Source organism: Coregonus clupeaformis, unplaced genomic scaffold (assembly GCF_020615455.1).
Source record: "Coregonus clupeaformis isolate EN_2021a unplaced genomic scaffold, ASM2061545v1 scaf0107, whole genome shotgun sequence".
Classification (NCBI taxonomy): Eukaryota; Metazoa; Chordata; class Actinopteri; order Salmoniformes; family Salmonidae; genus Coregonus; species Coregonus clupeaformis.
In genome coordinates, this window is record NW_025533562.1 from 253,492 (window position 1) to 267,646 (window position 14,155).

At 41.4% G+C, this 14,155-nt stretch overlaps 1 pseudogene; it reads left to right on the top strand.

The window, feature by feature from the left end:
* Positions 1 to 10,010, top strand: part of LOC121572334 — a 95,766-nt pseudogene extending 85,756 nt beyond the window's left edge.
* Positions 10,011 to 14,155: the final 4,145 nt, after the last annotated feature.

The window sequence follows — 14,155 nt, forward strand, 5'->3', positions numbered from 1 at the left end:
TAGCGGAGAAGGTACGGTGGGATTCTAAATGGTCGGTGATCTGTTTGTTAACTTGGCTTTCAAATACTTTAGAAAGGCAGGGCAGGATGGATATAGGTCTATAACAGTTAGGATCTAGAGTGTCACCCCCTTTGAAGAGGGGGATGACCGCGGCAGCTTTCCAATCTCTGGGGATCTCAGACGTTACGAAAGAGAGGTTGAACAGGCTAGTAATAGGGGTTGCGACAATTTCGGCGGCTAATTTAAGAAAGAAAGGGTCCAGATTGTCTAGCCCAGCTGATTTGTAGGGGGTCCAGATTTTTTAGCTCTTTCAGAACATCAGCTGTCTGAATTTGTGTGAAGGAGAAGCGGAGTGGGCATGGGCAAGTTGCAGCGGAGGGTGCAGAGCTGGTGGCCGGGGTAGTGGTAGCCAGGTGGAAAGCATGGCCAGCCATAGCAAAATGCTTGTTAAAATTCTCAATTATTGTAGATTTATCGGTGGTGACAGTGTTTCCTAGCCTCAGTGCAGTGGGCAGTTGGGAGGAGGTGCTCTTATTTTCCATGGACTTTACAGTGTCCCAAAACTTTTTGGAGTTAGTGCTACAGGATGCACATTTCTGTTTAAAAAAGCTAGCCTTTGCTTTCCTAACTGATTGTGTATATTGGTTCCTGACTTCCCTAAAAAGTTACATATCACGGGGGCTGTTCGATGCTAATGCAGTACGCCACAGGATGTTTTTGTGCTGGTCAAGCGCGGTCAAGTCTGAGGAGAACCAGGGGCTATATCTGTTCTTAGTTCTGAATTTTTTGAATGGGGCATGCTTATTTAAGATTGAGAGGAAAGCACTTTTAAAGAACAACCAGGCATCCTCTACTGACGGAATGAGGTCAATATCCATTCAGGATACACGGGCCAGGTCAATTAGAAAGGCCTGCTCGCTAAAGTGTTTTAGGGAGCGTTTTGACAGTGATGAGGGGTGGTCGTTTGATCGCGGACCCATTACGGACGCAGGCAATAAGGCAGTGATCGCTGAGATCCTGGTTGAAGACAGCGCAGGTGTATTTAGAGGGTAAATTTGTCAGGATGAGATCTATGAGGGTGCCCATGTTTACAGATGTAGGGTTGTACCTGGTAGGTTCGTTGATAATTTGTGTGAGATTGAGGGCATCTAGTTTAGATTGTAGGTTGGCCGGGGTGTTAAGCATATCCCAGTTTAGGTCACCAAGCAGTACGAACTCTGAGGATAGATGGGGGGCAATCAGTTCACATATAGTGTCCAGGGCACAGCTCGGGGCTGAGGGGGGTCTGTAGCAAGCGGCAACAGTGAGAGACTTATTTCTGGAAAGGTGGATTTTTAGCAGTAGAAGCTCAAACTGTTTGGGCACAGACCTGGATAGTACGATAGAGCTCTGCAGGCTATCTCTACAGTAGATTGCAACCCCCACCCCCTTTGGCAGTTCTATCGAGACGGAAAATGTTGTAGTTGGGGATGGACATTTCTGAATTTTGGTGGCCTTCCTAAGCCAGGATTCAGACACTGCTAGAACATCAGGGTTGGCGGAGTGTGCTAGCGCAGTGAATAACTCAAACTTAGGAAGGAGGCTTCGGATATTAACGTGCAAGAATCCAAGGCTTTACGATTACAGAAGTCAACAAATAATAACACCTGGGGAGTAGGAGTGATACTGGGGGCTACAGGGCCTGGGTTAACCTCTACATCACCAGAGGAACAGAGGAGGAATAGAATAAGGATATGGGTAAAGGCTTTATGTACTGGTCTTCTAGTGCGTTGGGTACAGAGAAAAAAAGGGGCAGGTTTCCGGGCGTTGTAGAATAGATTCAGGGCATTATGTACAGAAAAGGATATGGAAGGATAGACTGACTAGGGCCTTACTTCTCAGATCTTTACATTGTTACATCTCACCTAAGGTGCATCGTTTGCATCTGAGCCATTTCCCAGAAAACATCATTGCATTAAAGCTGAATAATGAAATATTAATATTTTGAAAAATGGTATATATGAAATATGAATTACATTATTTTGGTGCCATCCATGTCCCTTCAAATTATAATAATAATTAATGTTGGTGCATGACGCCACTGCTGTCATGGCCACCTCTTGTGTAGGTTCATTCTTACCAGCCCACAATCTGCATTTTGTCCTGCGCTACCCTGTCATCCCAGTAATTCCTGAATCACTACTAACTACAAACTAAGACCCAAGTATATGTAGATCAGTGAAGCAGCAATGTCTGTTAATACTCATTGTTTGATTTATTTAAATGAAATATATTTGATCTGTAAGGCGTTATCAGTGAGAAGTGTAAAGATGCCCCTAAGAGAAAAATGTGTTTGTCTATCGAAATAATTGTTCTTGATTGATATCAAACCTAGTGCATTGGAATGGTATTACAGTGCAGACCTGGGTTCAAATACTATTTAGGGTATTTCAATTACTTTCAAAGACATTTCAAAGTAAATATTTATTTAAAAAATATATTTGAAAAGACAAGTAGTTGATTATTGGAATGTATTTGGAAGTACACTTGGAAAGTATTTGAAAACTCAAATACACTTCCATGCATGTAACCCAGGCATTTGAAAATAGTATTTGAAATAAGTATAATAAGCCACTTAGCAGACGCTTTTATCCAAAGCGACTTACAGTCATGCGTGCATACATTTTTGTGTATGGGTGGTCCCGGGGATCGAACCCACTACCCTGGCGTTACAAGCGCCGTGCTCTACCAGCTGAGCTACAGATAACACAAGTTAACTTCCTTCAAATAATATATTTTATATAAAAATAAACGGCATAATTAAATTACTTCTTCCAAACAATGCTATTTTGATTCTCTCTTTTGATCCAGTTCCCCTTGTTCACCATACCTGCTATTTATTGGAAATTATTTTAAAATACTTTAAAATACTTCCAATAGCAGTAGTTGATTCGGGCCACACTATTTTAAAGTACTCAAATAAACAGAAAATAAGTATTTACATAACAAATAATCAAATACATATGTATTTGAACCCAGGTCTGCTACAGTGTAAGCATAAGAATAGAACAGGATCTCTACCCCCATGTCACACAGCTACTGTGCTTTGATAATTATGCGGAACTTTAAGCTTTAGGTCATTTTTGTCCTTAAAAACACAGACAAAATGCTTGTTGGCCTCAGGTTGACATTATCAACAGGTCCGGCTCCAGGCATAAGCAACATAAGTGGTCGCTCCCGACCCCAAATAATAAAATATATATATACAGTATTTAATTTTTTTTAGGAACTCAGACAGGGTCTCAACTTACTGTTGATAGTTAGAATAGTAGAATACACAAGGTGCAATTTTGAAATTTGGTTGTGCATCAGTAGTTTTTCTCTTGTTATGGCAGTTACTAGCTAGGTTTCCATCCAATTGGCTACAGATTTTCATGCGAATATTCTAAAATCCACATAAAGAAAACATGCGCATTTTCTTACCAGTGGTGTGTTTCCACCAAATTGACTTGTTGTGGATAAAAATCAGTGCGTGATGACATAGTGCACACACAAAAAAAATTAGCTTATGTTTTAATGTACTGAATAAAATAAGGTAAATGTGTTTCCATCGCCTTTTCAACTCTACCTGTAGTTTTGTCACAAAAACTGTTGCTTTAAATAGCAAATGTGCCTACTCTGCTCTTGGCACGTGCGCTCTAGCCAACAGATACAGTGCAGGTAGGCTAGTCTACATGATGAGATTATTATGGATAAGAGCAAGAGTATTTTTACTGGTCAAACGGCAGTCAAGCATTGATCATCATTGTCACCAGAATCAGACCCTCAATATTTATTGGAAAAGGAGCATCAAGATCACCGGGCACTTCACTACCCTGTGAAGTCCATCATAAATTATTTCATCTGTAACCTAGTAAATTGCATTGTTTCCCGAGTCGTAGTGGGAGGACCACACACCATATCATCACAGATAGAACTATGAGACAGATATTTCACCGGATGTATAAATGTGAAGCATCCGCTTGGCGTTTCCACTCATGGCAGGGAGAGGAAGCCAAGTGTCTGGCAGTGGGAGAAGCTGGAACGAGATGAATTTTGGCCGACATTCTGCACATTTTCTCATCGATTAAACATTTGATCTAAATACAGTTTTCTGTTCCCAAAACTAGAATCTGTTACAAACAGAGTGGACTAAGTTTTGTAGACCTTAGCCTTTGCTAATTTTTTTAAAATGTGCATTGTTTAGAAGGAGTGCAAAGGTGAATTGAGTTATTGCACACGCACACTTCACAGCGTAGGCGTTCCCTAACAGAAATATGCAAATGTATGCTACAATGCACCAATAGGATCTCGCTAGCTCGTGCTTGGCTCTGCCCACCTCCTTGCTTGTTCTGCCCACTATGACTAATTTGTACCCATTTGAAATGACGGGCTGTGGTCTATCTTGGTTTAGTTATAAAAATCTAAAAAGCTATCTAAACGTGTAGTAATCATGGTCGAATACCGACCCCAGGTGCCCAGGGGCCCTGACCTCCAGGGGGCCCCCATTGATTTTCTTTAGTCACTCTCACTCAGATATCATTAACATGGCATAAGTCTTGGCAAAATATCTAAGATTGCAGGAAATTGCTATTAAACTACAAAGATTTCTCTCCACCCGATGGCAAATTGTGTAGAATTGCAGAAAGCTTGCTTTAAAACTGAAACATTTTCTTTACTCCCCATGGCAAAATGTGTAGAATTGCAGGAAATTAATTTTAAACTTAAATATTTATCTCCGCCGTCAAGAGGGGGGCACTAAAATGTTTTGCCCACAACCAAATCTCGCTTAGGGGCCCCCCAAAGGCTAGGGGCCGGCACTAATTACCAACAATGATGACAACTCAAAACGACCTATTGCGTAATAACACCTGTCGATTGGTTTAGCAGTACAACAGCCAAGTAGTGCAAAGGATGTTTTGTTGTTGTTGAGACCAGAAGGACCCTTGGTCAAAGATAATGTGTTTTGACAAGAGTGAAGTGGTTATGGAGTGGCAGAATGGAGTTTGCTCATGCCTCTTTAACAGACACATTCTCTACATATATTCTTCTCTATCATTCTCCACCAATGCATCATTATGTGGTGTGTTCTGACAAGCAGTACATAAATTGGCAGCTTTTTAAAGTTTCCCATCCATTCCTTTAGCTTCTCTCTAAGGTTATATTGAGCTCTCCAAACAACACCTTTCAGTGGTTGTACATGATCTCACATCTGATTCATAATCTTCTGTCACGAAGCTTAGTCAATGACAATGCTTTGCTCTCTATATACAGTGGGGGGAAAAAAGTATTTAGTCAGCCACCAATTGTGCAAGTTCTCCCACTTAAAAAGATGAGAGAGGCCTGTAATTTTCATCATAGGTACACGTCAACTATGACAGACAAATTGAGAAAAAATAATCCAGAAAATCACATTGTAGGATTTTTAATGAATTTATTTGCAAATTATGGTGGAAAATAAGTATTTGGTCACCTACAAACAAGCAAGATTTCTGGCTCTCACAGACCTGTAACTTCTTCTTTAAGAGGCTCCTCTGTCCTCCACTCGTTACCTGTATTAATGGCACCTGTTTGAACTTGTTATCAGTATAAAAGACACCTGTCCACAACCTCAAACAGTCACACTCCAAACTCCACTATGGCCAAGACCAAAGAGCTGTCAAAGGACACCAGAAACAAAATTGTAGACCTGCACCAGGCTGGGAAGACTGAATCTGCAATAGGTAAGCAGCTTGGTTTGAAGAAATCAACTGTGGGAGCAATTATTAGGAAATGGAAGACATACAAGACCACTGATAATCTCCCTCGATCTGGGGCTCCACGCAAGATCTCACCCCGTGGGGTCAAAATGATCACAAGAACGGTGAGCAAAAATCCCAGAACCACATGGGGGGGACCTAGTGAATGACCTGCAGAGAGCTGGGACCAAAGTAACAAAGCCTACCATCAGTAACACACTACGCCGCCAGGGACTCAAATCCTGCAGTGCCAGACGTGTCCCCCTGCTTAAGCCAGTACATGTCCAGGCCCGTCTGAAGTTTGCTAGAGTGCATTTGGATGATCTAGAAGAGGATTGGGAGAATGTCATATGGTCAGATGAAACCAAAATATAACTTTTTGGTAAAAACTCAACTCGTCGTGTTTGGAGGACAAAGAATGCTGAGTTGCATCCAAAGAACACCATACCTACTGTGAAGCATGGGGTGGAAACATCATGCTTTGGGGCTGTTTTTCTGCAAAGCGACCAGGACGACTGATCCGTGTAAAGGAAAGAATGAATGGGGCCATGTATCGTGAGATTTTGAGTGAAAACCTCCTTCCATCAGCAAGGGCATTGAAGATGAAACGTGGCTGGGTCTTTCAGCATGACAATGATCCCAAACACACCGCCCGGGCAACGAAGGAGTGGCTTCGTAAGAAGCATTTCAAGGTCCTGGAGTGGCCTAGCCAGTCTCCAGATCTCAACCCCATAGAAAATCTTTGGAGGGAGTTGAAAGTCTGTGTTGCCCAGCAACAGCCCCAAAACATCACTGCTCTAGAGGAGATCTGCATGGAGGAATGTGCCAAAATACCAGCAACAGTGTGTGAAAACCTTGTGAAGACTTACAGAAAACGTTTGACCTGTGTCATTGCCAACAAAGGGTATATAACAAAGTATTGAGAAACTTTTGTTATTGACCAAATACTTATTTTCCACCATAATTTGCAAATAAATTCATAAAAAATCCTACAATGTGATTTTCTGGAATTTGTTTTCTCATTTTGTCTGTCATAGTTGACGTGTACCTATGATGAAAATTACAGGCCTCTCTCATCTTTTTAAGTGGGAGAACTTGCACAATTGGTGGCTGACTAAATACTTTTTTTCCCCACTGTACGTATTTTTTTTACCATTGCAAAGACCTGACAGAAATACTGAATTAACCCAATTGTATTTGTATAACTGTCTTAGAAATAGGTTTGTCACAAAGTGCATACTAGAATGAAAAATACATGTTTAATCTACTCATGGATCAGTACTGTTTCATTTTACATAGTCATCCTTTTAAACATATGTGGACATTCATTTTAGCCTTTTAGTGGTGTTATAGGTCCGAGACCCGGCACCTATGATCCAAATGAGAGCCAGGCAGAGCTGAGACACCTTTCGTTATTTGAATGATCTAATGGAAAATGTGTTGTCCACATTTAATTTTCCACAGCCAACAACACGAGTAAGCGGCAGCAAAATCAGACAACCCCATAGTAGAATAGTTTACCTGTTCAATTGTTCTGCCTGTCGGTCGCATTTAATGCGAGAAAATAATATTCCTCTCGAGGCGCATTGAAATTGCGAGTGCCGCACAGGAAGACAAATATGCATGCCCAGTCATTGTAGCCTACAACATTCTAAATGCAGTCGCGGGAAAACACCTTTGAAAGCAGTTTTGATGGCCACTGTTTAAAGAGGAGGATCACTGAGCTTTCTAATGTTACTAGGCTACACTTATTTCTCAAATCCAAGAAATTAGTCAAATGCACCATTTTAGAACGGGAGTTTTTAGCACCGGCATGGTTTATGCGCATTAGCAGGCGCCAATTGCCATGAATGCAAAAGGGAAGACCGGGGCTAAATGTAACACAGATCAGGTGTAACTGGTAGGCAAACAGTATATTCACTGTAGGCTACATGAGCCTTGGTTGGCTGAGTGCCAGTGGAACATTTTCTTGGGACATTCAAGTCATTAATATGTTGCTGTAACTAGCATCAAGATAGCCGAATGTTTAGACTTTATATTTTTTGATCTAGCTAATGATTAGCCCAATGGGGTAAATGCAGATGGGCAACGCCTCAGCTTATTTATTCATTGCATCAGGTGGGCTACATCAGGTGATAATGCTTATTGCTAAATAGCACACTTGCCTGATAATATGGACCAATATTTTATATTGGGCTCATTTCTGGAGGGGGAAATTATAGTTTAGATGTCAGCATCATTCGAGGCTGCTGTAATGACTTATTACTTATTTAGCTTCTCCGTTCACAGCCGACGAGTAGTCCATGCGCACAGGCTCTCATGGATGTAGACAGAAGCTCATGGCTCAGTGTGTTCCAACACTCCAACAGGTCTAGGGCTCAATCACAGCCCGAGGCAACAAGAGGCCTACTCAGTCAGGATTCTTTGTCCAAAAACCAAAATTAGCTATTAGCGTTTTAAGCATATTATCTCTAGTTTTAAGGCATGATTGGGGAAAATGATGGGGGGCTTCACACCTCTCTCTCTTCTCACTCTCACTCTCACTCTCTCTCACTCTCAGAATGGCGTGGACGGAGTTGAGATCATGAATGGAGTGGCAGAGCAGAACTCAAAGGATCCGAGCCCCATTCCCTCGCCCACAGCCAGCCGGCCGGGGAAAGGGCAGCCTGTCCTCCATGTTGCCGACCCAGAACCCGGATTTGCCTGCAGCTCAGCTGGAGGGCTTCCTGCACCGCAAGCATGAGTGGGAGGGACACAACAAGAAGGCCTCAAGCAGGTATGGTGAACAAGGGGAACTGGATCAAAAGAGAGAATCAAAATAGCATTGTTTGGAAGAAGTAATTTAATTATACCGTTTATTTTTATATAAAATATATTATTTTAAGGAAGTTAACTTGTGTTATACAGTACATCCCAGGCTTACAATGACTCATTGGGGTCTCTTTTTCAGATCCTGGCATAACGTGTACTGCGTTATCAACAATCAGGAAATGGGCTTCTACAAAGACAACAAGGCTGCTGGTCAAGGCGTCCCCTACCACAACGCGATTCCGATCAGTCTAATGGGGGCTGTGTGTGATGTGGCCATGGATTACAAAAAAAAGAAGCATGTCTTCAAACTCAGGTTAAGATAGCGCATGTAAAAAAAATATATATAAATGAGAGTTGTGTTCAAGTTCCCTCTTCCAGAATCACCCCAGAAGTGGATCCTGTCAGTTGCACTTCATTACGCTATCTGCTTCAGTCTAAATCTGATTTCTTAATGCTCTAGTTAATTTTGTTAGAACCAGTTCAGCTTAATGACTGCCATTTCAGAATGAAACATTGTTTAGTAAATGTTGCTATCCATATCTCTTTTGAATCTCAAATATATATGTTTATAAAGTTACCAACATTTCTTTCTTTTTTTTTCAGAGTTACGGATGGAAATGAGTATCTCTTCCAAGCCAAAGATGAAGTACGTCTGTTTCCTTTGTCTAACATTCAGTGTAATCGTGTTAAAGATTGTTTTAGTAGGCCAAAACAAAACAGTGGGTATACTGTGAAACAAATGAGCAACAACTTTTGAATAGAGGCCCTGGTCTTGACTACCCAACCTAATTCTTGGGCTAGTTGTTCTAGAATGAGTTTCCCAAAAATGCCCAAGCTAAAGTGGCATTTTATATCTCATAACGACCCAGACTCAGTCCACTCGTAGAAAATAAAAGTACTTATTTGGCAAATTTCATTCACTTCTAAACATAGATATTTTCAATTGCCATTCTCTCGCTGCTGTGGAGCTGGGTTTTTGAGACAGAGAAAGCGCCACATTAGCTAGAAAGTGTTTAGGAAACTGACCTTTCAATGATTCCTTACAGGAGGAGATGAGCACATGGATCCAGGCCATTCTGAATGCGGGGACACCTGACAAGGTATCGATTACACCCAGCAACCAGAGCACTCCGGCGTCGAACCGAGCCCAGACCCTGCCCGCCACCGTCACCCTCACCACCGAATCCAGCCCAGTCAAGCGGGAGAAAGACAAGGAGAAGGACAAGGAGAAGCGATTCAGCCTCTTCAGCAAGAAAAAACTATAAAGTTTCTCAGCAATGAAGACATTCAGTTTTTTATTAGTGCAGTATTGTTTTTTTTTCTTTCCTTCTGTTTCATTTTTGTCTGCCCAGCCACAATGATATTCCAGCTCAAATACACCACATGCTGTGCCTAATGTTCCTTGAATTGGGTAAAAGGATTGATGAGACTTGAAATACAAATGTAAAATAAACATTTGTACTTTGTTAAGAGTGTCAAGGTGTATGGGGCAGGTTCCATCATGAAATTGATTTGGTAATATCATGAGGACCATTTTATTTTTTTAAAGTTGATTTTTTACTTGTAAAAATTGTTTTGTGTGTTTTTGTGCTTTTCCCTTGTCATTGTGTTTTGTTCAGATGGGTCTGAGTATTTAAACATTTCCTCAATTTTGTGAGGGTGTCTTCAAGAGGCAGGCCTGCATTCTCTTTTGCTGTTGGAAAGGAGACAACAGTGCTTCAAAATAATTAATTTTTTTGTGACTGCACATACACATATTGAATAAAAAATGTAATGAAACTTTCCAACATCATTTACTATGATTCCTACTTGAGTTTAAATTTGAAACAAACAACCTCAAGAAAATATCAGGCTCCAAAAGGGCATAGTTAGCCAGTAATATCAATAAGCGCATGTCTTTTTAGGTCAAGATAAGCCTAATAATACACCTGTAATTGAAACAAGATGAATGTCTTGAAATTATTTCCTCATGGAATAATGTTTTATATGATGGACCAGTAATTTTTTTTTGTACATGTTTTTCCTTTGTTTGTTTACTTTTGTCCCTCTTGAGTTGCATCATAATATATGTTTCCAAATAATTATAGTTGGCTACAGATTATAAAATCAGTATGTATAATAAACACTTTAAAGCATTGATGTTAAATGGAAACGTGAAATTCAGCATTTACTGCAAAAAAGGTAATCCTCAAAAAAAGGTTGCTTGCTTGTTGGCTCTAGCACTGCACATTATCATTTTTGCTAGGTTATCCTTCTATTTGATACATAGTGTGCATTTCTTTGTCACTGTATCTATTGTATTGAAAAAACAACAACATCTTACTGCACAATCAGAAATGATGTAACAGGAATGAATTTCTTTGCAATGCCTGGGTCTTTGGGCATATATAGAACATTGACCCGGCTTTCTGATGTATGAAACTGCACCTGTAGACTTTTGTTTTCTCTCTCTCTCTCTCTCTCTCAAATATGTGCGATGTCATTAAAATGCTTTTAAACATTATAGTCTGTGTGTTATCAATGATTTTGGAAAAGTGGAGCTCGTCTGCTTGAAAATGTTGAACGTTGATGCCATAATGTCTTGCTGTAATCTAATTAGTACTTTAACTCTACTCTGTCTGCTCTGTGCGGTCAATGCAGCCACTGGTCTTGTAACTAAATACACATTCGAAGTTTAAAAGCCCTAGTCTATAACGTCAGCACAGAGCACCTTATACACTTGTGATGTGCGGGTCATATTTTTGTTAACCTGCACCAGCCCGCAATTGCTAATAACCCATCCATAACCGCCCTACTATATGTGATAAAGTGAAAATCTGAGGCCCACACCGCACCCGCAAATACAGAAAATGCAGGAACGATTTTTTTGACAGGGGTGTGCACAATCTTTTTTTTATGCCTAATTTACATAGGCCTATGTTTCTTCTTAGAATTGCCGACATTTTGGTAGGCTATTTGTTCGTCAACTACATGCAGCTTATCTTCTGTCATTCTTGTTGTCTTAGAAGACAAGGGCTTCAGTGCCTTCAGAAAGTGTTTGCAACCTTTGACTTTTTTTGTTGTGTTACAAAGTGGGATTCAAATGGATTTAATTGTCATTTTTTTGTCAACGTCTACACAAAATACTTGAATGTTTATTTTTATCCAAAAAAAACTCCATAGTCCTGGCTGAAGACAAGCATACCCATAACATGATACAGCCACCACCATGCTTGAAAATATGAAGAGTGGTACTCAGTGAGGTGTTGTGTTGGATTTGCCCCAAACATAACACTTTGCATTCAGGACAAAAAGTTAATTTCTTTGCCACGTTTTTGCAGTATTACTTTAGTGCCTTATCGCAAACAAAATGCATGTTTTGGAATAGTTTTATTCTGTACAGGCTTCCTTCTTTTCACTCTGTAATTTATGTTAGTATTGTGGAGTAACTACAATGTTGTCGATCCATCCTCAGTTATCTTCTATCACAGCCATTAAACTCTGTAACTGTTTTAAAATCATATTTGGCCGGGCCTCCCGAGTAGTGCAGCGGTCTACGGCACTACATCGCAGTGCTTGAGGCGTCACTGCAGACCCGGGTTCGATCCCAGGCTGTGTCACAACCGGCCGTGACCGGCAGTGCCATAGGGTGGTGCACAATTGGCCCAGCATCGTCCGGGTTAGTGGAGGGTTTGGCCGGGGGGGGCTTTACTTGGCTCATTGCGCTCTAGCGACTCCTTGTGGCGGGCCGGGCGCCTGCAGGCTGACCTTGGTCGTCAGTTGAGTGGTGTTTCCTCCGACACATTGGTGCGGCTGGCTTCCAGGTTAAGCGGGCGGGTGTTAAGAAGCACGGTTTGGCGGGTCATGTTTCGGAGGAACCAGCCGCACCAATGTGTCGGAGGAAACACCACTCAACTGACGACCAAGGTCAGCCTGCAGGCACCCGGCCCGCCACAATGAGTCGCTAGAGCGCGACTGAGGGACCTTACAGAGATGGGGTAGTCATTTACAAATCATATTAAATACTATCATTGCACACAGAGTGAGTTCATGCAACTCCTATTAACTTCCATGGTAGCGAGAGCAACTTTACGGTGCTACGTCATACCGGACGGATTTCTGCCTGATTGAACGCTAATAACTCAGATACACATGAAAACATGAAATGACCCAGGGAGTCGATAGAACATCACTCAGAGATGCACAAAAACAACATAACATTCAAAATGGGTGAACCTTCCCTTTAAGTGTGTGAATTGGACCATTTTCCTGTCCTGCTAAGCATTCAAAATGTAACGAGTACTTTTGGGTGTCAGGGAAAATGTATAGAGTAAAAAGTACATTATTTTCTTTAGGAATGTAGTGAAATAAAAGTAAAAGTAGTCAAAAATATGAATAGTTAAGTAAAGTATAGAAACCCCCCCAAAACTACATAAGTAGTTATTTAAAGTATTTTGACTTAGGTAGTTTACACCACTGCTGCTAACCTTAGGCCTAAACTTAAATTAAGACCAAAAAGCAATTTTTATTTTCATTAATTTTTATGATAGCCTAGCCAATTTTGACTTTGTGGCTATGCTATCTAGTGGAAACTGTGTCTACTAGGCTAGCTAGATGTAAGAAAAACTATATAACATTGTTATATCATAACAATGGCGGTTGCCACTTTGTGCACGGGGGCATTGTCATGCTGAAACAGGAAAGGGCCTTCCCCAAACTGTTGCCACAAAGATGGAAGCACAGAATCGTCGAGAATGTCATTGTATGCTATAGAGTTAAGATTTCCCCTTCACTGGAACTAAGGGGCCTAGCCCAAACCATGAAAAACAGACCCAGAACATTATTCCTCCTCCACCAAACATTACAGTTGACACTATGCATTGGGGAAGGTAGCGTTCTCCTGGCATCTGCCAAACCCAGATTCGTCCGACTGCCAGATGGTGAAGCGTGCTTCATCACTCCAGAGAACGCATTTCCACTGCTCCAGAGTCCAATGGAGGCGAGCTTTACACCACTCCAGCCGACACTTGGCATTGCGCATAGTGATCTTAGGCTTGTGTGCGGCTGCTCGGCCACAGAAACCCATTTCATGAAGCTCCCAACGATCAGTTATTGTGCTGACGTTGCTTACAGAGGCAGTTTGGAATTTGGTAGTGAGTGTTGCAACCGAGGACAGACGATTTTTTATGCGCTACGCGTTTCAGCACTCAGTGGTCTCCTTCATGTTGCTCCTAGACGTTTCCACTTCACAATAACAGCACTTACAGTTAACTGAGGCAGTTGACCTGGGCAGAAATTTGACAAAACTGACTTGTTGGAAAGATGGCATCCTATGGCGGTGCCACGTTGAAAGTCACTGAGCTCTTCAGTAAGGCCATTCTACTACCAATGTTTGTCTATGGAGATTGTATGGCTGTGTGCTCGATTTTATACACCTGTCAGCAACGTTTGTGGCTGAAATAGCCAAATCCACTAATTTGAAGGGGTGTCCACATACTTTTGCATGGGCTGCGTCTCAATCAACTACATCTGCCTTCAGCATCTGTGGTGGAAGGTGGCCGAGCAACAGTGGTGTTTGTCAGACGATGAGACATCCCGAAAATCGATCT